Source organism: Ylistrum balloti, unplaced genomic scaffold, assembly GCF_031769215.1.
Source record: "Ylistrum balloti isolate Yb309-2 unplaced genomic scaffold, AGI_CSIRO_Ybal_v1 Utg370094, whole genome shotgun sequence".
NCBI classification, from domain to species: domain Eukaryota; kingdom Metazoa; phylum Mollusca; class Bivalvia; order Pectinida; family Pectinidae; genus Ylistrum; species Ylistrum balloti.
The window spans coordinates 290,280-315,879 of NW_026782124.1; positions in this window are offsets into that span (position 1 = coordinate 290,280).

Here is a 25,600-nt window from a genome sequence, read left to right on the forward strand (position 1 = left end):
GTATCTAGATATGACATTATATCTCCAGTCTAATTTATCTAGACATGACTGTATATCTCCTGTGTGTGTGTATGTATCCAGACATTACTGTATATCTCCAGTGTGTGTATATCCAGACATGACTGTATATCTCCAGTGTGTGTGTATCGGACATTATTGTATATCTCCAGTGTGTGTGTATCCAGACTTTATTGTATATCTCCAGTGTGTGAGTATCCGGACTTGACTGTATATCTTCAGTGTTTTTGCATCCAGACATGAATGTATATATCCAGGTGTATATCCAGACATGACTTTATATCTTCAGTGTTTTGTATCCAGACATGACTGTATATCTCCAGTGTGTGTATATCCATACATGACTGTATATCTCCAGTGTGTGTGTATCCAGACAAGACTTTATATCTCCAATGTATGTATCCAGACATGACTGTATATCTTCAATGTGTGTGTATCCATACATGACTGTAAATCTCCTGTGTGTGTATCCAGACATGACTGTATATCTCCAGTGTGTGTATCGAGACATGAATATAGATATCCAGTGTGTGTATCCAGACATGACCGTATATCTCCCGGATGTGTGTATCCAGACATGACTATATATCTCCAATGTATGTTGATCTAGATATAACAGTATATCTTCGGTGGGTGCATCCTGACATGATTGTATATCTCCAGTGTGTGTGTATCTAGACATGACAGTATATCTCCAATGTTTGTATATCCAGACATGACTGTATATCTCTAGTGTGTGTGTATCCAGATATGACTTTATATCTCCAGTGTGTGTATCCAGACATGACTGTATACCTCCAGTTTTGGAGTATCCAGATATGACTGTATATCTCCAGTGTGTGTTTATCCAAACATGACTATATATCTCCAGGGTGTGTTGATCTAGACATTACTGTATATTACCAGTGTGTGTGTATCCAAACGTGACTGTATATTCCCAGTGTGTGTGTATCCAGACAAGACTTTATATCTTCAGTGTCGTTTTATCCAGACATGACTGTAAATCTCCAGTGTGTGTGTATCGAGACCTGACTGTATATCTCCATTGTGTGTGTATCGAGACCTGACTGTATATCTCTAGTGTGTGTGTATCCGGACATGACTGTACATCTCCAGTGTGTGTTGATCTAGACATTACTGTATATCTCCATTGTGTGTGTATCTAGATATGACATTATATCTCCAGTCTAATTTATCTAGACATGACTGTATATCTCCTGTGTGTGTGTGTATATCCAGACATGACTGTATATCTCCAGTGTGTGTGTATCGGACATTATTGTATATCTCCAGTGTGTGTGTATCGGACATTATTGTATATCTCCAGTGTGTGTGTATCCAGACTTTATTGTATATCTCCAGTGTGTATATCCAGACATGACTTTATATCTTCAGTGTTTTGTATCCAGACATGACTGTATATCTTCAATGTGTGTGTATCCATACATGACTGTAAATCTCCTGTGTGTGTATCCAGACATGACTGTATATCTCCAGTGTGTGTATCGAGACATGAATATAGATATCCAGTGTGTGTATCCAGACATGACCGTATATCTCCCGGATGTGTGTATCCAGACATGACTATATATCTCCAATGTATGTTGATCTAGATATAACAGTATATCTTCGGTGGGTGCATCCTGACATGATTGCATATCTCCAGTGTGTGTGTATCTAGACATGACAGTATATCTCCAATGTTTGTGTATCCAGACATGACTGTATATCTCTAGTGTGTGTGTATCCAGATATGACTTTATATCTCCAGTGTGTGTGTATCCAGACATGACTGTATACCTCCAGTTTTGGAGTATCCAGATATGACTCTACATCTCCAGTGTGTGTTTATCCAAACATGACTATATATCTCCAGGGTGTGTGTAATAAGACATGACTGTTTATCTCCAGTGTGTGTGTATCCAGACATGACTGTATATCTCCAGTGTGTGTTTATCCAAACATGACTATATATCTCCAAGGTGTGTGTATCCAGACATGACTGTATATATCCAGTGTGTGTGTATCCAGATATGATTTTATATCTCTTGTGTGTGCGTATCCAGACATGACTGTATATATCCAGTGTGTGTATCCAGACATGACTGTATATATCCAGTGTGTGTATTAAGACACGACTTTTTATCCAGTGCGTGTGTTCAGGTATGTGCGTTTTTTTGAGTATCCAGGCACCTCTGTAATTATGTATGTTTTTCTCCAAATATCTTATCCTTCTGATGTTGCGATATCGTCGACTCGTTCGTTCCTCCTCTCTTCGCTTTTGCTTGATGACAGCTCCCTTTTTATTTCTCAATCACATATTCTGTCATCATTTCTATTTTGTCTCATTCCACGTATTAATTGTTCGTTCAATACAGCCTTGGCTTCAGTTTCTCCCTATTTTTCTGTGCTTTCTTTCCGCCTCTAAACATAAGCAAAGTTTTTGATAATTTCCTCATACACACACAGATAGTATTTCTTATTCCTTGTTCGTATTGTATAGGAGATCGGGTACATACATTTATTTTCATCTTATTAATTTTTCTCTTTGTGGGGCGATCTGTCTTGCCTCCATACTCCATTCTCTCTCTCTCTCTCTCTCTCTGTTTTTTTTTTCACTTTCCCTCTGTGTCTCTTTCTGTGTGTCTGCTTGATCGTCCGTCTCTCTCTCTCTCTCTCTCCCTGTCTCTCTCTCTCTCTCTCTCTCTCTCTCTCTCTCTCTCTCTCTCTCTCTCTCTCTCTCTCTCTCTCTCTCTTGCAAATATATCTCCACTTCTTCCCTACACATTGTTGCAAGGGTATCTTTAACTTATTCATTCTCCCCTTCCAAAGATCTGACCAATGACAATCTGCCTATCTCTATAGTTTTCCCTTTGCTTTCTGTCTCTGACTATTCTCTGTCTCTCCGCCTTTTCGTACGTTCTTTCTCCAACACTCTTTTATGAATCCTCTGGTGTATCCTCTCTCTGTCTCTCTGTCTCTCTCTCTCACACACACACTCACCACACGGTCTTTCTCTCCATAGAAGACATTAGCGCCACCAAGCCAGCCGGAGATGGCAGGGTCGGTGGTCTTGCCCGCCAGTCGGTTGATAGATCGGCTCTGTGGGTCTCTGACAGCTACACGGATAGCGAAATTTGAGACGATTTTCATTGTTAATAGAACATTGAGATGATAATAACACATTGACAAAAGAATTCCTTAATAGATATAATTGTATTTGTTCTTAATCACGAGGAGTATAGAACAGGACGGTGGGGGAGAGTATATTTTCCCAGCTGCTATCAATGGCCGCTGTTACATGGTAATTCCGTCTTTCCGTCTTTCTACGTCTGTTGTTACCCTGGCAGAACATACTACGTGTCAAGTTATACAAGTTACGTATCTTTCTTGACATGCACGTATAAAGCTTGTCATAAGTACGATTAACAAGGCTACCCACTAAAACAGCGGCAGTTTCAGAATGATCTTTATCAACAAAACGCTCAATCCTCGGGTTTCGTGTCAGGAGAGTAGATTGATGAAAAAAACAACATAGAAAATATAAATTGATATTATTACAGAGTTTGAAATCGACGGCAATGTTTGATAACAACGCATATGACTTTTGTCAAATTTTAAACTACATTCACTCTGGAAATATCGCTTATAAAAACCATAAGGTTTTACCTACGTCAGAACTGAAATAAACCTAGTGCTGAGAAATTTTTGTTGTGATAACTCAATGCAGGCCACCATGCAATGCAGACGTATATTTCCAGTAAACTGTCCTTTTTTTCTTATCATATCAGCAGAAAACGTAACAATATCTCTTTCCATATCTTTCAGTCCATCGTAAGCCCATTTAGAAAGAACTGTCATTTGTAAAAAAGATATCAAATTCACTTAATAATCGACCAACGAAGAATTGTTTTAGATCGCACATCGAGAAGATCAAATAAAAAAATGAAATGATAGACTCGCGGTAAATTTGCCATTTTTGAATATTTTTTGTTTGTATGGCGTTTTATCATTTTAGTACTAAATGCGAACAACGAATAACAAAATGGTCGTTACCGTTTTTTGCTTCTTTTAAGTTTATGACTTAAAGAGATACACTACATTTGATAACTATTATGTGCTATTTGTACGAGTTATCTTCCTTAGAATTCTTGAATCAATTCGCGGGCAGGTAATTTGTAGCCTCGCAGCAATTTAAAGACCAGGATCGAATTATTTTCATACAGAATATTTCAAAGGTGTTTTTATTGACGTAGACGGAGACAGGCATGGCTGGATGGAAGGTCTGTAAATACTATGACATTATAGCCGAACAAACCCGAAGCTGATGCCGCTCGAAAATTGTTATTTTTCTTTTCATTCTTTTTATTATTTTTTATGTTTCTTATTTGTCGTGGCATCTGATAAAGAACTGGCGCATTTGAATTTGAAGTTAAATGTTCTGGTTTGAGATGCACGTGGAACTTCATATATATTCTCTTAATAAATCTCGTTCAATGATAAATACTATTATCATCTAGGGACGGGATTTCTGCTGGTGTTTGAAGTCTTCTTGTTGACTCGTCGACAGAGTAAATTGTTTCATAGTTTATTTTCATTTATTTTTTTTGGTCTCGTTCCCTTCGGGATTGACGCCTATTTTTTCACCACAAATCTTCACAACAGTTTCACCTCGTATCTCATATCTATAAACCAAACAGTTTACTGTAGATTTTCTGTAAGACGAATTATGAGAAGCAAAACGTGGCTGCCGTTTTCTCTGTCCGAAATAACGCGCGCGCGTCTTAAACGTCGTCTATTCGTCAACTTCCGCGGCCAAATATCACATTCATCGAGGTGGCAACTTGGCCGAGGTAAGATATCTGAAAGGTCTTAAGAGGTCCCGGGGAATGGATTTAAAAGTGTGACGTAATTTTGTAGAATATATGATCAATCTTTCCGCATTGTAGCCTGTTACTGTTTAGGTGGTGACTTTACGGTGGACGAGGTAGTGTCTCTGAACTCTGGGCGCCTCATTACCACGCCTTAATTCTATCTGCATGTTCTCCGACACTAGCAGGTGTGTGGCATTCCGTTCCTGATGAAACCTTACTTGTAAATTGCCTTATTTCAGACGAGAGTAATTGACTTGAGTGATGACGGACCAAAACAAGACTCACCTCATTGAGACATCCTGATCATAGTGCTCTCCGTAATAGGCAAATGTACAACTTATTTTTTTGTAGGAGTTATCTCCTTCATCTTCTTTTAACATGTTTTCAGAATTCGATTTATTTTCCATATATACGATTTTCTTTGTTTCGTTAAGCTGTGAGAGGCAGCAGGCTTTAGAACATAAGTCATGTACTCCTTGTTTCCAGACAGTAAAACTCTAATTTACCCTTGATCATGGTTTGTTCACTTGGTTAATTGCCCCACGTATTGTCTTGTAGGATCTTCTTGTAGATGATGGTGTTAACCTCATTGAACAAAATATGGGAGTCCCGTCGCAAGCAATCCAGAGTGATGATGGTGAAATGTCTTACCCAAGGACACATCCACGTCAATACAGATTATGTTAAACGAATTACGGAACAGGGTTTGATTGCCATTGTCGATATCCATTATGCGATAATGAAACAAGACGGAAAGTATTCGTGATTTGCCGTCAAATCTCGACGGAAATTCTCGAACAATTAGATCCATTGATAATCCTTGTTTGTTGCAAATGGTGCACATTGTACTTACTATAACCATGTCACTTATTTCTGTATGTACAGAAGAAATGTAGCGCAAAAAATACCGTCATTGTTTTCTTGGCCACGATCTTCTCTATGCGTTCTCTCCATCCTTATTTTTCTCATTCCGTGTATCGATACTTAGATATAGGTGTTTTTTCTCATATAACGTTGTATTATGATACATATTGAAAGTCGTTACAAATTGTATCCCGCACTTTTATTAGTACACGTTTGGTGATTTCTGTTTTATGCCTTTGATACAATTCCTGTTTTTCTGTTTTCATCTTTAAATGTCAATGTCAGTGGATAAAGAGTATAGCTTCCATAATGTCAAAAAATGATGACATATTTTTTGTATCAAAAAAGTTTTTCCTTTATAACATGTCACATTGAATAGTTCGAAATTAAGACATCACAACAACGTGAAATGTTGCTGGTGTAAACATTTAGAGGAATAGATTACACGAAATGGAGACAATGTCTATTAAACTGACAAAGTGTATAAAATCCAGGATAAAATTTGATTTAAATTTGTGAAATTCCTTTAGGGTAAAATCGATTTTAAAAAAAGCAATTTATGATATATATGTCACTTTTTAAAATTAACTTTCATTTCACATGATATTTCAAGAAAACAAAAGATAAAACTGCGAAACGAGTTTCATAAAACATGACATGATATGAAAACAAATTGAAACACTTTTGATATTACTGAGAAAAGTTACAAGTTTAAGTAAGAAATTGGAGGGTAAAGTTAAAGAGAGACAGCCATTTTGTTTCACCTTTTTCAATGCATGATGTTGCGTCATTGTGTATATTGTGACGTCACAGTCTATTACTGAATGGTGCATCCAATAAAAACGCTTCTGGGTATATTTACACTAGTGACGTATACAAAAAAATATTAAACGTGGGAATGTCTGGATAATTAAAATTAAGAGGAATTTTAAAACAATTAAATTATTCTTTTTGTGACTTTCCGTTACTTGGATTATTGTTTTACTTAAATATCTGGATAACTATATATTATTTGATATATATAAATACATGCAATTTTTCTGTTTCCAATAGTAACCAAATTAAAAGATATATTTGTTTTATTATGTATTGAATAAATTAGAACACAAAAAAATATGTTACTTCTCAGATTATGGTAAACTTTGTAGACAAGACAGCATACTGAATGACTGTGATAAGAAACATATTGACAAACGGTGTTGTTCTACACGTGAACATAAGGATGGACACAAACCCATACATCATTAAAGCAATGGTCAGTCACACCAGCGCCATGGTTCAACGACTGGAAACTGATCACCAACGACGCGAAGAAACTCTCACGACTGTGACCAGATCACCACATCAGACCCTCCATCCATTTACCCCGGTGATGTATATGCTCGCCTTTGTCCATAAGCAAAATCCCATTAACACTATGCATTAGTGGCGGTATGGACGCATGCTCCGCCGGGGATCTCTCCCAAGCGCACACTCGTGACGATGTACGGGCTTTTCCGGAGGGAGGACTCCCTCGCGCCATGATGGATGTGCTTCATTGGGTCATGAATCAACCCCTTAAGAGAACCCCTTACAATGCATCCCCTATAGGACTAACTTCAGTCACCATCATCGAAATTATCTCTCTCATAAGATGCTTGTCAACAAAGCACCGCCACACTAAATGGGCATAGTTTATTATCTCTGTGTGGTTTAGGCATTCTAAAGTTTTCGTCTTCGAAAAATATTTGTTACATTTATAAATCTTATATTTGCCATTTCGGCGGAATGTTTAATGTATGTAATATCAGTTATACCACCGAAGATATTTCAGAAACGACAAACAGTTGGAAACGGTTAGGATTTGATACTGAAGTGTCATCAGATCACAAAATGTGGTCAAAATTCTTTTCGTCACGGATTTAAACTGGACGTCGGATAGAGAGAAGAAAGTATGATTTGAAAGATTTTAGAATGTTATGTATAGCAGACATACGCCCAAACATCCCTCGCTTGTGCGACTCACCGCTAAGAAAGTCTAAACAATGTTAATAAGAATGCTTCAATACAAGTTCTTCTGTTGAATGTATCGTGGGGCTCAATTTTCATGGTTTGTTAATTATCACTGTTTCATTGACACTTGATTTCATACTTAAAGCTAATAATCACTATTTCATTGACACTTGATTTCATACTTATTGCTAAGTTAATTTCGTTATTCTAACTTTTACAGTCCATGTACATATTACTTCACGGATTAAGATAAGCCACGAAACCGACGAAAATAAACTCCCCACAAAAATGAATGATCTCATGGTATAGATATTTACATCTATTCAAATTTAAAACATCTGCTCACATGTGAAATAAACCAAGAGTATTTCCCCTTTGAATAAATATTAGATACTTTTCTCGATCTCATTTCACGCTGAAACAAAGACATTTACAACAGGATATTGCTCATAAAGTACAAAATGACACAAAAACAATTGAGGTTTCTAACGCGAATATCATCAATTTCGACGCAATCGACGATTGTGACAGTTTTCAAATGTACTGGTCGTTCAATTTGGAGAATGTTGACAGTCTTGATTGAGATTTGATCATCGGAGTGTCAATGTTGCAGTCGAGTTGGGCGGGCTTGTCACCTTCCATGACACCTCGGCATTATCACGTGGTACGCCAAACTCAGCCTTGGACGGTCCAGAGCATGGAATGTGACGTCAGCACCTAACCGGAACTGACAAGGTTGATAAAAAATACGAAACTGGCGAAAAACAAACGAATGAATATTTTGTGTGAAAGGAATGGTGCGAAAGTAACACGAAAATTAGTAAAATTGTGGATGAGAATGTCAACACTGATAAAAAGTTTGCATTTGTTATTAGTGATGGGATGGCTGACATTTTAGCTGATTGTCTCCGGGAGAAATATTGCGTCGTTGAGTCTGTGTATAATATGTGACATCGAGGAAGGCCTATAGAGGTTGTTGTATGACGGTTTCCTCGTCAGACTTTGGATTTGTATAAACTACATGTATCAGGCCCTGGAGCCGCCATACCGATATAAGCATCTTTTATGAACGCTGATGTACTATGAAAAAAAACAATATCTGACTTTTCCTGGTGTTGTTTTTGTCTTTATACCTTCCAAAATTCTACCTAAGTTGTCATCTGCGACGTCTACACACCTGGTGTCTAAAATGATTATTTCCCCCTTACCGAGTAGCGAGTTCCGTGTAGACTTGAAAAGCATGTGGTGGCCAGGTATGTTTGATATAAAAAGAAATGCCTAAAAACAAAAACGAAAAACAGAATATGATAGAGATTAGGGGTTTTTATCGTATAACTATTTACTTGTTTTCCTCTCACAAATATCTTCTCAAATATACAGCATGGGTTGTCGGATGCCGCAGTGGTAACGCACTCGCCTTTCAATCAGCCGTCCTAGGTTCGATTCCCCAAACGGACGTGAAAAAGTATAGGGTCACCTGTCCGTTCACGTGGGTTGACCTCGTGTACCCCACATAAAGACCCCTCGCACGCTTCCATTCAGGCCGACAATAGTGGATAATATAAGTTTGAAAAACTTGTTTCATAATTGTTGTAAAATAAGTTTTTTTTATATATGGCATTGTCGGTAGAGTCACTAAGCACGATATTCTGTCCGTTTATTTTGTATTGATAGCTGAAGTATTCCGTAATTTAGAAATTAAGAAGAAAAGCGACTGACATTCATTAAGATTTCGTTGTGTCTTGGCCTGGTGTAAGATCTGAAAGCTTAACTTATCATCGGGAAATGATTCACGTGAGACCCAAAAGTGGACAAATTACAAAATTACAGAGATATACTATTATGGTGTTATAATGAGGAGAGAGTTGAAAGATCGTGTGAAAGTAGTACTTTCAGGTACTGAGACTATTCTCACGTTCCAAATTCCTAGATGACAAACAATACCCGAGGACTTCCTCTGTCAACAGCCCCTGCTCAGTGTGTCTCTAGTATTTACTTGAAGTGAGCAAATCTTTATCAATATAAGATAAATGATTTCCAAATATCTCTCATTCTGTCCTTCTTGTCTACCTTATCACCGAAAAGCAGACAAATCCGTGATCAAGCTGGGAGACAAAACCGTTCATGAATTGGGAGACAACCCCGTGTCATGAGCTGGGAGACCACACCGTGTCATGTGCTGGGAGACAACACCGTGTCATGAGCTGGCAGACAAAACCGTGTTGTGAGCTGGGAGACAACACCGTGGCATGAGCTGGGAGACAAGAGGTGGGAGACAACAGAGTGTCATGAACTGAGGGAACAAAACGTGTCTTGAGTTTGGAGGCAACGCCGTGTTATGAGCTGGGAGACAACACCGTGTCATAAGCTGGCAGACAAAACCGTGTCATGTGCTGGCAGACAAAACCGTGTCATGTGCTGGCAGACAAAACCGTGTCATGAGCTGGGAGAAATGAGGTGGGAGACAACAGAGTGTCCTGAACTGAGGCAACACCGTGTCTTGACCTGGGCGACAAAACCATGTCTTGAACTGGGAGACAAAAACGTGCTATGAGCTGGACGACAAAACCGACAAAACACTGTGTCATGAGCAGGGAGAGAAAACTATGTCTTGAGGAGGGACACGTTTGTTTTAAGTTGAATTTATTTTCTGGTTTTGTTTGCTAACAATTCATTCATATACCAGGCTACAAAATTTCTTATATAAAAGTATATTTCTTATTTACACGTAAAGAAAAAACATTTGCTGTAATAAAAGAATGTACATATTGTTTTTAAACGCTGACTTATACTGTAAAGGGTGCCATTTTAGAGAGGTTTTAATTTTTCGTTATTTTTAAGGGCACACTCTGAATAAAATCGTGAAAATGGACATGAAAGTAAAAGAGACCCATGGGTCGTTCCTTAAAAATACCTCATTGCTGCTTCAAAATTTTAGTAAACCAGCAAAAATTTGAACCACTGAAAAAAACGTCTCTCCCTGCCGCCAATCCCAGCAACAGATAGATAAAAATTGTATGAAATAATTAACACACCCATATTAAGTTTGAACGAGATCCCCGAAATCTGTGTAAATGTGTAGAAAATGTTTATGTGTCCGCGATCAATAGTCTGTTGTATATTTTCCGATTCACAGTTTATCCATCTTCATTATGCATCACAATACACACTCTTTCATTACCACACAATTACAGCTGTTACTCAACAAGTTCGATGGTCACAAAAGTCTTTAAACTGGAGTTTTACAAAAACACCAGAGTAATAATAATAATAAAAAAACGACATGCGTTCTTGTACAAGTCCGTCTAAAGTTTTTTTTAGATTAATTAAGTGAAATTGAGAAACAAAGCTTGCGGGAAATTTCATTAAGTCAGAGATGTTTATGATTGAAAAAATAACACGTTAGGTGTCGTAGTACGTGTATCGACACGTGCAAAGTATGGACAACGCACGGCCATAGCGCGTGGCATTCTGAGGACGAAATCAAGTTTAATTTCTGCCATATTTTTCGGAATCGTTACTTCTTGCCGTTTTATTGAGCGTTCGAATTTATTTAATAAGATTTCAAGAGAAACGTTGCAGCGAAAGCGGAAGTATATATCACATTAGCATTTTTATAGTTGGGGATTAGCGTGCATACTAAATGACAGAGAACTATAAACGACATGCCTAGAGGACTTAAAATAACACCATTTTCGTAAAATTGGCAATTTTTGTACATGGATGCCCATACTTGGTGTATTTGAATATGCCTTATCGATATTGGGGAGTTGGGCTTGTATAGTACCAGATCATTAACGAGAAACAGTATTTCCCTGCGCGCTGTTATTTCCATACCTCGGAGTATTAGACATGTAATAAAAAATGAAAAACATTTTATTTTTGACAAACTAAGTATTACAGTTATTAACATTTTATAACATGCAAAGTTTAACACGACGTTTTGCGCAGCTTTTCCCAGAGTTCCACAATCCGATTTGTTGTTTGATATGCTTTCATTTTGTTTTAACAGCTTTCGCCATAAAATTACCATAACATAATGTGAGCCTTTGTACTTAATTGCTCTAGCTAAAGCCCAATTACATAATCCGCCTAGACTAACGTCGCCTTCAGACTTCAAATCGCTGGTATTTAGATATGTGTTCATATCACCTTATAGTTCCAAGAGATTAGCATTTCAGAATTGCTCTGAGATATTCGATTTTCAGAACCGTTTGTCGATCTCTTTTCCAAACAATTTCCTGTATATTTCGGAAAAAGATCTCTTCTATTGGAGGTAACAATGTGTGATTTTTATTAGGCTTGTTTGTGTGTTTGCTGGGTTCATCGCACTTCGATCTGACAGAATCGTTTTCATGCTGGATAGAAGCTGGAAGTTACCTCACTGAACACCATGCGTGAGGCCCGCTGAATGCCATCTGGAGCAAAAAGAGTCTTGGCCCAAGGATAAAACCATTTGAGCATAAACCGGTCCGAATCTCAACACAAACCGCCTCGAGTATGGATTGTAGACCCACACACGTTGGATCCATGGGTCCTTACCCGAAGTTACGTGGGCCGACTAAACTGTCGTTTTGAAGGATGTTTGACGCATTTAAATACAAGGTTATTGAATATGTATCATAGTGAGACTTGTTTCATTTTTTTTCATTGAAACATTGATAGTATTTGATATATCAACCACTTTGTTTTGTTTCTTGTTTTCGTTCGTCAACCATTTAAATATTTCTGCATTCAATGTATATTATCTAGTTCACGCTGCCTGCATATTTTGGTTCGTTTCAAGTTTTCCCTAAACAAAGTTCTTGCCGTATTAATTAGATCACGTATCGTTTGTTCTTAAAAAAGTCTACTATATGAGCATCGTCAGTTAGCGATAACACTGGAGACCCCTTACTTACCAAACGTGGGATGATAATGCTAATATCATATTAGTATGTTTCGCCATGGTGTCGAATTTCAATCTATCCTAAATGCCAGTGAGCCTTTCGATTGTCCCCAGGGAGGAGTTGGGAGGGGAGAGCCGCGCCTTCAGTACTGTCGAAGGCTGAGTGATGAGGGCTTGATATGGTATGTCATACCAATGTGGAAAGCACTGGCCATCAGTCATAATTAACATAGAAAACGGACAGGTAACGATGTTTCCGGACGTCCCTCCAGAGAAATTACAATTGTGAACATTATACTGAAACAACTCTCATGAGCCATTGTGTTGTTTTGTGTAAGTACCGCAACATTTAATAAATGAAATTATGTCAAATCTATGAGTCATCTTAGTATCTCCCAGAATCATGGAACGATTTCGGAAAGTGTTGTAATGTTATAAACATTTTAGACTATTCTGAAAGCACAAGGGATTCAATTTTATTCTCAAAACCATATCATGAATATAGTATATTAAATGGTTGCGATCGCTTTGGATCATTTACACGCAAAAAACTCATATACCATTAAAGTTGTATATATTCAAATCATCCGTGTTCTAGCATGAAACAAATACATTGCAGTCTGCTAACAGCGGAAGAATGATTAATTGAAAAAAACGTTTGAAGATGTGTGTGACATGAAAAAAGGATAAATCTGAAATAAATAACGGCCTATCATACCATTGACACCTGCCGACCAGACAACTGAACTGTTTTGATTTCTTGCGCAACTCATTTCAGCAAGTTCCGTTGATTTTTTTTCATTTCCGATTTTGGTCAGGCAGCCATCTTGTTTATGGTGATGAGCCATTGGTTAATTACCCATCATCCCGTGCGCGCGTTCCCATGTTGCATGCGCATTAAAGCCGTAGTAAGGACGATTTGTTCCATAACGTTCTCCTGCTGATACAGAATGCTTTGTTTTTTTTCCTTCTTCCGAACAATATATTTCTTATTTATTTGTCATATAGAAAGTGAAACCATCTGGTGTTATCGTCTCGAAGTTTCCCAACTTCCTCTTATTTCAAACTTGCTTGATTAGAGATACCATAGTCTGCGATTTATGGCCACAAAATCTATTTTCTCGCCTAAACCGTGAATTGAATATTGGTAGCTGATTATTAATTTGTAACTGATACTGTGTTCAGACGTTCCCCGTAGAGAGCCATGAATAAGGAAAGGAATGGGCCCTTCGTCCTAAATCGTTGAGGTTTAGTCTTGTTCAGGGGATCATGAAAACCGTTGTGTTATAAAAAAGCTTGAAAAGAAAATAGTTTTATGTCGCTTATTTCACAGCGACAAAGAGACTGGACGGCAAGGGCGGGTTTTATTGAATCACGAGAAATGTTCCACGGTATTGTGTACCAAATCAACCAAAAGTAAAAGCTATCTGATTGGCTTCTAGGGGAATTTCAACAGGGATCAATATACGAAACTTAGTTTCTTTGGGGAAAATAAATTGTGTCCATAATTTGGGTAAATATGTGCCTGTCACTCTCAAACAAATGAAATACGGGATCGTGGGTTTCAAATTACGCAAGGGACTTAACACTGAAGCGCCCCTGTACATTGCTTCTGCACATGATTACATCTCCATAACCCATTTATCACTATCTTCTTTCAAGGAACAACGGTTAAATGGTAATGTACAAGTTTGACTTTTGAAGACGAGTCCTGCTTAAGCCTTAGGCTAGCGTTTCACATTATATACACTGAAGAATATCCAGTTCACAATTTTCCGGATAAAGGTACAGTCGATTGGGTCCGTCATTTAGGATGTCTTAGTCATGATAATTTACAAATCGTACTTCATCGATATCAAAGGACAAATAAATCAGAAAGAGAAAACATCAGCCAAAAACGATCACTTCATTTCATCATAATTGATAAAACGAAATTTATATCTTTTTATCCGAGTTGCTATCATATTTCTAACGTAACATTGTGTAATGTGTACTCTCATTCAGCATACTTAACAGATAATCATAATAATTGTTTTCAGGCAGATGCAAAAAAGTAGACTTACAATATTCACCAATGGATTGACATATTTAAAAGATTCCATTTTCTTGATATCAACCCAAATATTGCAAATATGCAATGGAAAAGATATGAAGTAAATGGGAAAATATGTCAATCATTCAATAGGTTATTCCTAACAGGAATAGTGGCGTTAGTCAAATGAATAGTGATATTTGTTATTACAGTACAATATGTTATGTAAACTGTGAAATATTCCTACGTATATGTAAGATATGTTACATCATCATAATATGTCACGTAATAGTGACACGTGTCAAGTATATAGATGGAAAATGTGAATGTACTTTTGAGATATGTCTAGCGAATATAAATTAACATGATCTTGTACATATTTGAATGTTGAATATATCATGAAAACATGTTTTCATACATCTATATATTGGGGAAAATAATCATGTAATTTGTGATTTTTTAATCATGTAATTTCTGATTAAAAAAAAATTCTTATGTAAAAATGTTATGCAAGTACATTGTTATGTATCAAATAACTGATGGATAATTTGAAGTGATTTTTCCGGGTGTATAATAAAGTTGTGAAAAGTATAATAAAATATATCACATCAATAACATTTTTTTCTGATCCGAGATGTTTAAAAAAAAAAGCAATTTAACTGATTTTTGTCCAGCAAATAGTGAAACAGTCAATCTATTATATGTTTATGGGTAGAATAGAGACCTTTATTCTATTTAGGTCTCTGGTAAGTAGATTTGAGAAGAATGTCGAACTGATCATGAAGCGTGTTTCATGAATGGGAATATGTTAGTTAGACAGTGTTCCTTTCTTTGTTGTTAGATAAATAGACATTCCATTGGGAAACTGTAAAGCAACAGAAGATAAGAAAACATGTGAATATTCTACAAACATATTACTATTCATTAATTAAATTATTTATTTATTCATTTATAAACTTAAATAACATAAATAATAAAACTGAATTCAAGACACCGCTATGTATGATTAATATACGTTTTGTATGTAATATTAATTATATATAGTGTAAATAAAAATGATATTGTTTGTTTCAGTGCTTTGTGTCTTTGATTAAATATTATCAAAGATAATAACAAGATCATCAGCACATTTTTTATTGGCACAGATAATGATAATAATAATCCAAAAATGTACAATTCATGTTTATACAAAAATATGCACAAGCAAGTGTTAAAACATATAATACATCTGACTTTTATTATTCTACAATGTTATACAATTCTTAAAAAGAAAAACTAATTTTATATATAGATACATATTTTAACATTAAAACTTACAATGTAAACACATGTATATTCTTAATGACAAAATTTTAACGCTATAATTATATATATCTGATCATATATATTTCATTCTGTATAAAAATATGAATTTAAAAAAAATGTCATAAATGAAATAAGTTACTATTAACTTGCATATATGTTTATTAGTTGCACCACTTTACAAAATATATTAGGTTTAAGACCCAGAAAAAACTCACCTTGTAACTCAAGAATACCTAAGATCTACAACAGACAAGCAATCTCGTCTACAACAGACAAGCAATCTCGTCTACAACACACACGTTTGCCATTTGTATAATAGTGATTGATGTTTTCCCTATATACTCTTATGCTACCTAAACACAGATAGATAATCCTATGAAACGATTAAAAATATACCGTGTATCTTTTAATTCGTATAGATGGACAGATGAAAATGTATTAAAAACTATCGTCCACTTCATTTATATAGACTCTTTGAATAACAAAGTGTTGTAAACAAAATCAATGCCAGCATTCAGCTTAAATAATAAGGTCACCACTGATGGATTGTGGACATACCTGTCTACGAAATGTACTTCCAAGTGTTAATAGGCTAATACCTGTAAACTAGCCATGTGTATGCCGTGAAACATACCTGGAGAACTCAATTAGGTGACTGCAAATAGAAACGTCTCGTATTGACGAACTTCCGGGCTTAATGGCTTGCTCAGACTTCCATCTCATCTCTTCAGACATTACACGAAACTATCTTTCCTCCGATATTTAATCTCGGTAGAGGAACCGATTTGACATTCTCGTAAAAATTCACTCCGTTTCTGTCAGGCAAGTATTGGGGCGCTATTAGACTGAAGTCATTCCATCCATCATTCATTTACCCAGTTAGAAACACACAGGCAACATGTGAAGTTTGCATCAAGGAAAAGAAACAGGAAGCAGGGAGTAGTAAGATATTAGTCAAAACCATACTGACTCCTGACACAAAACATGTGATCTAAAAACCGAAGTAATGGCCAAACACCAAAATTACGAAAAGGGAAAAAAATGTGCACCGAAATACTAAGAGCACAAAATCAAATTTCAGGGTTTTGTCTCCGTTCGTGTTGAGTATTTTTTCTCTGTTGACAAGACATTAATTTTGTAAGAGAATCGTATGTAATCCCGAGAAAACGTCATTTGTCATCTTTGTCCAGACCCTCGTAGGAAATGAAACAAATATATTTTCTTTCCGCTGTTTTACTCTAAAAACAATCGTAAATTCTTCAGGGCGGTCTCTGGTTTTTTTTTGCTGAAGAGAACGACAATCCTATTAATAATAAGGACGGTTTGTCCGCAAAAGAATTCCACATGCAATTTATATAAAGTAGTCTGTTTCTGTAACAATTAAGTCACACGTACTTCTCGAATCCAATTTCTCTTATAAATACGTTACAGTCATGTCTTTGATGATAGTATCACATTCCCAGTCCAGATAATGGTACAAATTGTCTCACCTTTGTTTGTTTGTTTAGTGGGTTATCGTCCCATGACCCGCTAGGGTTATAACACCTTACAGTGTATGACATACAAAATAATCCTGCAAAACTTTAAATGTAAATGCTATACAATATAACCTTACAACATTTAAAAGATTAATAACCCTGCAAATAACCCTACTATACGTAATGTAAATAATCTGCAACAGGCAAATATCCAAATAACCCTACAATTTTTGCACTATACTAACAACCCACCAGCATAATTATCAAAACTTGTAACACACAAATTGACGTAAAACACAAATACATATTGAGTTATGTCGTAAAACTGTAAGAGAAATTGAATGAAAGGATTTTGATTATATATTATATGTTACATTCCAAATATAAATAACTGTAATTGTAGTTTCATATTGAAGTACATTGCAGACTTTTCTCAAATAAAAATAGAAAAAACGCACCATGTTACAGAAACTGTAGATATAGATGAATGATCCAATTCCGACCAGAACTCAGCTGATTTCGTTCATAGAAGCTGTCTATTTCACTTTCAAAAGAAAGGAATTCCATTGGAAGGTAATGTAAATTTTTCTCTGAAGGCTATTGATTTCAATGAAAGAGTGATGCGAAATATCTCATTAGAACAGTTCTCGTGGGAACTCTTGGTTCCATGTGATCTATCAAATTCTATTCTTTAGATCCAGAACACCGTTCTATTATTCTATAATCACAGAGTATAGATATTCTACTTCATGATAAATCTTACTACTGACGGTCCCTTAGATAGACAAAAAATGTATTAATATGAAACACGAGGTCTTCCTTGGTTAAATCCACATCTACATAATATTATGTACCTTTAGATTACTTTTTCAGACAAACTGATTATTGTCACAGATTTCTGTTTAATTTCTTTTCGCAATTTTGTTTATCTTCTTTAATTATAAATTTCGAAACGTGAAACTAGAAATTAAAGTAGAGGAAATAACAAGAAAATAAAAAAAGCTTCAAAATATACATAAGATAGAGCACTATACACTGGTACATGTTTGTTTATAGTGATTGGAGAATTGAATCTGAATGCTGCAAAAAGAGACATGTTTTTGTCGAAATGTATTAATATGTTATTATCTGTATATGTTCAAGACAATTTATGTTAGCAATAGTTTGAGCTGATTAAGAAATTGCTATTATTACAGTAACAGATTGCGTAATGTAATTATAGAAGGAATAAGGAGTACTATTAATATATACCTACCTCTTTCTTTACCACCGTTTCAATCTGAAATACACATTAACACTGAAATTGATTCTTAAGACGTAATCAAATGATTATAAGTATCCAGTTTCATTCATGTTGATTAGAACGAAAGTAAAAAAATTTCTTTACATTCCAAAATAAGTTTTTTTTAAGTGTTTTGGGAAGCAATTACTTACATACATATATATATTCAATTAAAACGGAACGCGTTTTTGGAATTTAAATGTCAGTTAAGTTAAATATACGTAGCTATATCTTACGCTTCTACATGATTTGATTAATTAGGATCTTAATTAAATAAGCTTGTCCTTGACTTGGTGTGACTTTAGCGATTCTAATCATGTAGATACGTTCGCGCCGCCAAATTCTTTAGCTTAGTAAATAGATTTAAGACAAAGTAATTCCTCGCTGAGAATTCCTGATAAACATGCTATATAGTAAAATATATACATAACTACCCAAACCAAAGAATTACTAAAGTGAAAAAAATATATATCGTAATACCGTCTTTGTGTAAAGTAATTTTATTGTCTAATAATACGTGCAGTTGGCGTCAGAACAGCGGGATGATGGCAGTTATCTATACAACAGGAGCTGAGTAGAAATCTTCCGATTTGTAATTCTTTGTCACTGTCAGAGTATATTTGCTTTTTTGTTTGTGATTTTTTTCTTTGGTGTAATCATGAATCAAATGAGGAGTTTACTACCTTCTTTAATATATTTTGTAAATACAGGAATCAATGAAGAAATTATAATTATGATATTTATTTTCTACTGATGATATTCTTAATTATTAAAGTAATAACTACATCAAAATGAACAAGAAATGCAGGAAATTAAAACATTTCTAATACAAAATTGATAAATCGAGGACATATAAACAAAAGTCAGATCTACAAGGAGACACTTGTATAATAAAAAGATTAAGAACAGCTGTTTTTCTGTATAAAGTGAATTAAAATTTACAATACGTAACTTTAAAAAATGTGTTGTTCCTTAAGATGATGATAAATGATGAAAATTAAGTTAAGGAACACACTTACCGATAATTACAGCAGATCTAAGAAACAAATAAACGATACGTAATGAAATATCAAATTATACAAAAAGTTTGTTCGTTGATATGAAATATCATATCTAAGTAGAGAAACATGTTGTGACATAGAAGTCGACCACACAGTAACAAGATATTGTTTCATCATTAACCTTGTGACCTTGCTTATGAATTTACAGACTCGCATGTAACTTATCAATAGTTATATCGTTACATCAAATATTATTGATATTTTAGTTTCAATTCAAATTTGTCCACGTCTCATCTGATTTAACAAGCAACCATTGTTTTTTATATGTTTCAACAGCAAAAATTAATACAAAGCTGAATACATATATCAAAAATGATGTACTGTAATAAAGAAGCGGACATTATTTCATCGACAAAACAAATATTTTGAAACATTTTTTTATTATCTTATATTCTTACATCTTGATATGAAAATAGAAAACAATATGATACAACCAAAACAGCAACAACAAAAAACATAAACAAAAAAAAAAGAAAAAGAAAAAAAAAAAAAAAAAACAAAGCGTAGTTAGCCGTTAAATGTAAGTTAAACAGACATTTCAAGCTTCGATAGAGTACTGATTTCTAGAGTAAATGGTTGATTATGATTATCTATATATAGACTACTCAAATAACATACAAAACACTTAAAGCCGGTAACTAAAGTTTCAGAAGACAGTAAGGAGATTAGAACATGGCATACCTAAGAATGTTCAACTTTAATTATAGTAAAAGACTTTCGATGTGACACAGCTGTTACTTTTATTTTGTTTACTTGTCTGCACGAACACAAACATTTTCAAGGATGCTTTTCGACATGAAAATATTCATCCAGGGAAAATCGACTCGCTATGACACTCTATTTAATAACATTCTGTATTAAAAATGTACGATGACAAATTGTCTAATGATCTAAATTGAAAATCGTCTAAAACAGAGCGACGATCCTCCTTCAGATGAAACCGACAATGCTTGATATATGTAGCTTGTTTATGGTATTATGAATTTGTCTTTGTGAATCCCATCGTTTACTTTTATTGTACAAACGAATACTACCATTGGAATATTAATATTGCCAACATACTAGAATAATGGCGCTTTCTATTTGATTTGTGCTCTCCGACACTATAGCTAACAGACTTAGCTTGATAGTTACATCTCGATGCCAAGTATGAATTAGACTAAAACATGGTATTAAGTATCACAGGGAACTGAAGTACCACAGATAATCCCCATTAATATTGCAGGGAAATCATGGTATCGGAGACTACGCCTAAAGCAGATAGGTTGTCTAGTTACCGTTCAGGTTTGATGTACACGGAAAATATTAAAAGTTCCAAAGCAGAATCCAATATGTTAAATGTTTCTTTCTTATTCTTTTCAGCTTAAACATTTCTTGTCAGTCAAGATATGAAAATTCATATTTTATTATCGATATTGTAATGCGGAGTAATTCCTCTTAGTTGTTGGTAAGGAAAAAATCAAGCTAACAAAGCGAAAGGCCAGACGAAAGTAATTGTCTGTCGGGCAGTTTGTCGTGTGATCAGAGGCCACAGTGGTCAGTATGTCCAGATGGAGTCCGAACGGCCAAAAGACCTTAATCCACTAACTTCCGAACCCTACACTAAATAAACAATACGACACTGCCAATGTAAACAAGATGCTGTATCATTCTATTATCTTATTTAATTGTTTCCTCTCTTGGATAAAGCCTCAAGTTTGCACAAATATTGCTCATTTCTTGGTCAAATATTTTCATTAGAGAACAAACCGAATAAAAATATTTACCGAGGAAAGTAAACAAGAATGAATGTTGATTAGTTACACAGATTCGTTTGGCAATTTACAAATTGTTACACAGACTGTTGATATTCACAGTTTCATTCCAAGCTTTGTTGTCTTGCCATTCTAAATCATTTGACCGGTATTAAGTATTACATAATTATCAATTATTTGTATTCATCAGGTTTGAATATCTTCAGGATGAAAAAGACGACAAGTATGAAAAAAAAACCTTTTTACCAATAAAGAAAGAATTATTATGTTATTGGTTTTTGACAGATTTTTATCGGGATGAAGGTAAAACAGTGATCTCATAGCTGCAAATTAAACCAGATAAACAGGTAGAATCAGCCACTTTGTAGATAACAGTTTGATATCGATATCGTTTGGAAACAGATACATTACGTGAAAATAATACAAATTAATTATCACTTTCGTTTAACTGTGATTACTGTAGGTAAATTCGACAAAAAAGTGGTCAATAAAATATCTATTAACATTGTGTTAATAATTGTTTTACCCTGACAATAACCCCTGTTTTCTACCACTCGAGTTAGTTCGGAACTTGATAACACGTTTAAGGCGTGATTGATTTCATTTCAATGTACCGAAATGACATCACAGTTTATAATCATCTGACGTCATAGGTTACAAGTAGCTGAACCATTCGTATGAACCCTTGACAGCGAGGCTTCCTTTAAAATAAAGATTCCCAACATTATAAATGATTCAGAAATCTTTATGGAGGGATAAAATTTATAACTGCTTGTTTATATTTTTGTAATAAAAAGTTTAAGATATGTTTCTGTTTTTCTTCATATGGACGAATGCAAGTTTATAAAGTTTATCAGTGGTTGAAAAGTTTGTCTCGCAGACAATTTTGTCTTTTGTTGAACATTAACTCTGTTTCCCGTTCACCTTTTGATCATAACTATCTGTCCTCGTCAATCTACAGGCCCTAAATTTTAAAACCTCATAGGCGACTGCAAAAACCAGAAATCATTGAAAGAAATGTCAAAATCTAGATCTGGATGTGCGCTAGCTCCACAATTCAATAAAGTTCGTGATTTTCATGTCTCTGAAAATTTCCAACGAACATTAAGTACATGTGTATATTCTGAGCCGTGCCTTTATTGTTGTTTCTGATGTTTTTGTTCCTAGTTAGCTAGTTTTGCCTCCCCTTGACTTTGTTCCTCTTCCTAATGACCGACTTGCGTTTTTTTGTTTTATTTTGATCCGTCTGGTGGCATTCTGTCGTTGTCCGTTTTTCTAGTTCTCTCCAGCGTTTAGTAGCCATTTCGTTATGTGATGATAGATTCTACCTATGTTGGCAAGTTTCTCTAACGGAGGTTATGTTGACTGACGGTAACATTTCGTCTGATTGTAACCTGCCTAAATAATTCTTTATCAGATTAATGTAGCTTTAAATTCACGTGATGATTTTATTTTTCCGCCTCTGATAATACGAAAAACATGATAATTTTATGTAAACCGGATTACATTGGGGAAGGTAAAACCAGTCAGATTAACAATTTAACGAGAGAACCGGTAAAGCTTACAGGTGACGATTTATTTTTTCACCAATATTTTCCTCTTGAGGTGCGGAAGACGTACGAGAGGAAATTAGAATGTCAGCAAAGATGAGATTGACAGGGACCGTCTCTTCTGCATTGTCTACGTCAATCAACTCTCTCTTAAATCAACCTTTTATCGCACTTGGTTAAATATCTTAATATACGTTTGTCTCATAAATTCGTCCACGAACTGAGGAAAAATTTTATACTACTTATCGTTTTGAATTTTATTTACCTTTTATCGAGACTAGCCTTTGTCGCAACGAAAAGATTATTACGCGTTGAATCATAGTTATGGGTAGGTGTCAAAGGTTTGCATATTACTCAACCATTTATAGGAAAGGAGAGAAAAGGGGAGAGAAAAGGGGAGAGAAAATAGAAGTAACAGCAGTGATCATTTTTAATTAAAATGGCCTATTTTAGCAAAACTCTCAAATGTCAAATATCAAAATTGTGAAGTTTTTTAAACACATCAATGGCGTATTCGTGAAAATTTGATGAAAAGTAATAATTATAAAAAGTGTCATCTTATTAAATGAATTGACACAGTGAAACAGCAATAGATTGGTTTTATTTAAATTTAATATTCTATTCAAATTAACGGAAATAATCTACTCAGTTTATAAGATCCAATTAGACAAGATGAAAAAAATATTGTGTTGGTAAAATACGCGGGGACACGTTACCAGGAGCGAACAAAGCTAGAGAGTACTGAAATGTAAAGCTGCAAAAACAATGCACGTGATACCAGATGTTAGTTTCCCACACGTGCAAACTGTGAAACCCGTACTATTTGGTCACCCATGACCTAGCTAAAATTCAATTGATTTATTTATTAGATATGCAGTGACTTATGTAAAAAAATAATAATAATGATATTCATCACATTAAATTTTCTATGGCGTTTTTTTTTTTTTTTTTTGATAACCTCGCGTAAAAAACAATTACTAAAAAAAGCTTATCATAGAAGTCTTGTGTAAATCTACTGTCTTCTTAGAGATGGCTAATCTTGTTACCGAGAAAAATTTGCTAAAGATTGTAATAATACATTTAGGTAACTATGTAAAAACAAACTCGTATTTCCAGTTTATAACCAGGGATTTTCTTGAAAATTTCTTTATGCACATTGTTAGAAAAAACAGCGAGTTCAATTTAAAATTCATATTATACCGGAAACAATAGGTGGCGCGCTCCAATTGGGCATCATTGACAACGCGAACAGCAACAATATAACAAGGAAACAATTCAATTGAAGAATTTTATTAACGTTTTTGCAAATATATACATTTGATGAAGCATTACATTCAGATGTCTTAGATTTCTCTATAAAAATTAAACCTCGTTCATATAAAAATGTCAACAAACATCGCGAATTTTCATCAGTAAAATTAATACAAATAAACACAAATCATATCTTTATCTGGATGACTATCTTTCGCATGTATAAATATTTATAGAATACGTTTTTATCGTATATATATATATCCTCTTGTTATTACAAATCTAGGTTGTATATGCAAATTAACATTGTTACTGTTAGATGATAAATCTCTATCGTGTGTGATATATCATAGTAATTTTAATTAATTTTTCAATTATATTTAATAACTTCAATACCTTAATACCTCCGATGTACAAAGTAAAAATGAATTATGAATTAATGAAACTATTTATAATTAAAAACCTATTTATCAATTAGTATTGTGTGACATGGAGCAGATGTAGACATAGAGGAAACTCCAATACAATGTATCAAAACTGTAAACTTAAGTGAATATAAAACTGATATATCCGTGTCCAAGATAGGGGTGTTCAGCTCTGATACAACTTTTAAGTGGGTTAGAGACTGGAGAAAGGCTACGTTTCAGCCGTCGCTGTTTAGGAGCGATGTATGTAAAACTTACGTATGAAATCTTATTCGCCACGGTCACAATCTGACACGCTCATAGTCCCTAAACGTCAGCAAGACTGATATTCGGAATGGCTGTCGTGTTGTTTGACATATGTTATAAGAGAGGAATCTTAACTTCATCTTGACTGAAATCTGGGTGGAAATTGATATAGATAATTTATATAGAGTTTGTAAGATTACGGTTAAAAACGTAAGGGCGGGCAACTGGTGATAGATTTGGGACTTATTTTTCTTATTAAGACTGATGTTGGGGATGAGAGTCGTAGTTACTGGACAGTTAGAGACTTGCCCACTAAAGTCCATCTCACACCACAATGTCAGTGAGGGTTTGGGTCGGTAGGGAGAGAAACCTGAACTGCAGAACTCTTTTTTTGGTAAATTTATTTTATCGGGAACATAAAGTCAAGATTAAATTATAGTGACGGAAAGTTATACGAGTGATTCTGCATGGAATTTTGAGTACAGAAGTAACAATTGGCTGAGACGATTACTCTGAGAAATTTAACAGGGAGTAGAATTCTAAGGAGAAGTTTATCTAAAAGTTAAATTTTGTTAAGTCT